The sequence below is a fragment of the Bison bison genome, unplaced genomic scaffold (assembly GCF_000754665.1).
Source record: "Bison bison bison isolate TAMUID 2011002044 unplaced genomic scaffold, Bison_UMD1.0 scf7180017864471, whole genome shotgun sequence".
NCBI lineage: Eukaryota > Metazoa > Chordata > Mammalia > Artiodactyla > Bovidae > Bison > Bison bison.
The window spans coordinates 20,462,558-20,466,897 of NW_011495032.1; positions in this window are offsets into that span (position 1 = coordinate 20,462,558).

Below are 4,340 nucleotides of genomic sequence, written 5' to 3' on the forward strand. Positions count from 1 at the left end.
CTCGTCTGCTTTCGGACGGCTGGGGAAGAGACAGCGAACGGCTATGCAGAACTCCATGCACCACACGCCTTTCCCTCTCTTCCCCTTTGGGGAAAGTTGGCTTCTAGGACTGGTGGGTTTTCGAGAGGTGGCGGTGCGTTTAGAGGCTTTACTAAGGTGCAAGAAGCCGGTTGACGGGCGACTTCGTAAGGCTGGTGCGGGGAGAGGAGGCCAGTTTGCAGAGTTAAAGCCTGACCCCCGGAGCCTGACGCGCCAAACTCGGGGGCTCCGGAGAAGCCGCAGACGCCTCGGCGCACCTGTTGTCGCCGTCACTCATCCCCGCCGAGCGGGCGGGGCGGCGCGGGCCGCTTGGCCGGGAACCGCCGCGCCGCCCCGTCCGAGCTCCGGCGTCAACCTTAGGCCCGCGCCCGCTGAGCACAGCCCGGCCGTCGCACAGCCGGCCAGCGATGGATCTACCTGCGCGCTTCCAGGGGTGAGGACTGTGCCACTTGGCTGGAGCGGCTCTATTTCCTTTGAAAGAAGTCTGCTTTGTAAAAAGTCTTTCTGAAAAGTAGCTGCGATTTATGCATCAATACATATGTCATCAACTTCACATACTTTACTTATGTATATAAATATATATAACCAATTTTAAACAATCACAACTCGGTAAACTTCTGTAATGATCATGGTGGTTATGGCACTATGATTATGGTTAAGCAATTTGGTCAAGATCTAAAGCGATAGATTTCAGTCTCTGATCGCAGGTCATGACTTAATCACATTGCCATATTTTAAAGAATGAGCAAAAACTGTTAAAAATTACATCAGTAATGGCTTATGTACTATTATAAAAGTTTGACTTTAGTTTACTTTCAAGATAAAGTGTTAAAATTATTATGTATTTAAGTTTTAATCTTTGGTGCAGCAGGAGAGCATTCTTGCCTGGAGAATCCTCATGGACAGAGGAGCTTGGTGGGCTATAGTCCATGGGGTCTCAAAGAGTGGAACACTAGTGAAGCGACTTAGCATGCACTTTGATGCCAGGCCCAGTGCTTTACAATCAGTATCATTTAATCATTTCATTCTCCAGCAGCCCTTCAGTTGGATTCACCTGTTATTTTCGTGTGTGTGTGTGTGTGTGTGTGTGTAAAGTCACTCAGTCCTGTCTGACTCTTTGTGACCCTATGGACTGTAGCTTGCTAGGCTCCTCAGTCCATGAGATTCTCCAGGCAAGAATACTGGAGTAGATTGCCATGCCCTCCTCTATCTTCATATTACTGGTGAGCAAATGGAGATTTGGAGGTTAAGCAATTTGGTCAATATCTAAAGTGATGGATTTAACTAGGGGTGTCTCTGGTAGCAGGTCATAATTTAACCATATTGACATACTTTAAAGAATTAGCAAAAACTGTTAAAAATTACATCAGTAATGGCTTTTGTCGGAGAAGGCAATGGCACCCCACTGCAGTACTCTTGCCTGGAAAATCCCATGGACAGAGGAACCTGGTAGGCTGCAGTCCATGGGGTTGTTAAGAGTCAGACACGACTGAGTGACTTCCCTTTCACTTTTCACTTTCATGCATTGGAGACGGAAATGGCAACCCACTCCCGTGTTCTTGCCTTGAGAATCCCAGGGACGGGGCAGCCTGGTGGGCTGCCGTCTATGGGGTCGCACAGAGTCAGACATGACTGAAGCGACTTAGCAGCAGCAATGGCTTTTGTATTGTATATGTATGAAAGTTTGACTTTTGTTTTATTTACTACAAGATAAAGTGTTAAATTATTATGGATTTAAGTTTTAATCTGTTCAGATGTTTAGCTTTTCATATTATTTACCACAAATAAGGCTTCACTGGTGGCTCAGAGGATAAAGCGTCTGCCTGCAATGCAGGAGACCCGGGTTTGATCCCTAGGTTGGGAAGATCCCCTGGAGAAGGAAATTGCAACACACTCCAGTGTTCTTGCCTGGAGAATACCATGGACAGAGGATCCTGGTGGGCTACAGTCCATGGGGTCGCAAAGAGTCGGACACGACTGAGCGACTTCACACACACCACAAATAAAATGGGAAACAATTTTTTTTCATTGACTACAGTACAGCTACAGCATCCTAAAAGTCATTATATGTTTGTGCATACAATTTAAGCTCATTTTTGCAGGTTTTAGTTTCTGTAGAAACAGAGATTATAAACCTATTAAAAAGTAAAACTCATTCCAGAGCAGAATAATTTTGCTGTTCAATACTGTTAGAACTGATCTTTGGGCATTTTTTCATGGTAGTAATGATGAGTTTAAGTAGATATTACTGCCATCTCTTTTGCCCAAGTCTCTTTTGACTAACAACACATTTTTGAAGACTGTATTCACTGTAATAGGTGTTCAGTCTGTGACATACATTAGGGAACACTGTATTTCAATACCCATGTCAGGTTCTAGGAGAATATACTGAATTTGCAGTATAGTAATTCTTTGTTCTGCTTCTAAGTTGTTTAGTCCTTAGAGCAAAAAGAATATTTTAAAACTTGAATAAAACATACACAATTATACAGGTCAACTTAGTACATATTTATAGAGTTCCTGTATGTTCAAGAACATAAATGACTTAGAAGAACAACAAGATCAAACCTCTGTCCTTGACATACTTTCAATCTAGAAAGAGAGAAAAGACTATTACTATAATTGCAAAAAATTATATTTAATACACTTATAATAAATAGGATAAATACAGAATAGGATAAGTGGTATATGAATTATGATCCAAGGCCTGTGGAAACACAGAGCACAGTGTCCAGAGCTGGGAAGGGGCACCAACAAAGCTGAAATGATGGTCTGAATGGGAAGGTGAAGAAAGCCCCTGTCATGTGTGCAGCACCAGGCAAGGCACGTTATTTTTAAATCTTCTCAGTTACCATGCTTTATCTGGCAGTCTGAGCCTTAGAGAGACTCTACATTGCCAGAAAGTGGTGGATGTGGTTTTCAATTTGATTTCATTGCCCATGCACAGTGCACTTTGCCATATTTATACCATAGTATCAGGGACTTGGGCTTCCCAGGTAGCTCAGTGGTAAAGAATCTGCCTGCCAAGCAGGAGACTCAGGTTCAGTCCCTGGGTCAGAAGATCCCCCAGAGCAGGAAATGGCAACCCACTTTAGTGTTCATGCCTGGAAAATCCTGTGGACAGAGGAACCTGGTGGGCTATAGTCCATGGGTCACAAAAGAGTCAGATATGACTTAAGTGACTAAACAATAATATTGGAGGATAATTGTTTTATACTGTTGTGTTGGTTTCTGCCATACATCAACATGAATCAGCCATAGGTATACATGTGTCTCCTCCTTCTTGAACCTCCCTCCCATCTCCACCCCATCCCACCCCTCTAGATTTTCACAGAGCACTCGGTTGAGCTCCCTGTGTCACATAGCAAATTCCCACTGGCTATCTGTTTAACATATGGTGATTTATTTATTTATTTATTTTAATTTAAAATTTATTTATTTTAATTAGAGGCTAATTACTTTACAATATTGTATTGGTTTTGCCATACATCAACATGAATCTGCCACGGGTGTACACGTGTTCCCAATCCTGAACCCCCCTCCCACCTCCCACCCCATACCATCCCTCTGGGTCGTCCCAGTGCACCAGCCCCAAGCATCCTGTATCCTGCATTGAACCTGGACTGGTGATTCATTTCTTATATGATATTATGCATGTTTCAATGCCATTCTCCCCAATCATCCCCCCCCTTCTCCTACAGAGTCCAAAAGACTGTTCTATACATCTGTGTTCTATACATCTGCTGTCTCTCATACAGGGTTATTGTTACCATCTTTCTAAATTCCATATATATGTGTCAGTATACTGTATTGGTGTTTTTCTTTCTGGCTTACTTCACTGTATAATACGCTCCAGTTTCATCGACCTCATTAGAACTGATTCAAATGTATTCTTTTTAATGGCTGAGTAATACTCCATTGTGTATATGTACCACAGCTTTCTTATCCATTCATCTGCTGATGGACATCTAGGTTGCTTCCATGTCCTGGCTATTATAAACAGTGCTGTGATGAACATTGGGGTACACGTGTCTCTTTCAATTCTGGTTTCCTCGGTGTGTATGCTCAGCAGTGGGATTGCTGGGTCGTATGGCAGTTCTATTTCCAGTTTTTTAAGGAATCTCCACACTGTTCTCCATAGTGGCTGTACTAGTTTGCATTCCCACCAACAGTGTAAGAGGATTCCCTTTTCTCCATATCCTCTCCAGCATTTATTGCTTGTAGACTTTTGGATAGCAGCCATTCTGACTGGCGTGAAATGGTACCTCATTGTGGTTTTGATTTGCATTTCTCTGATAATG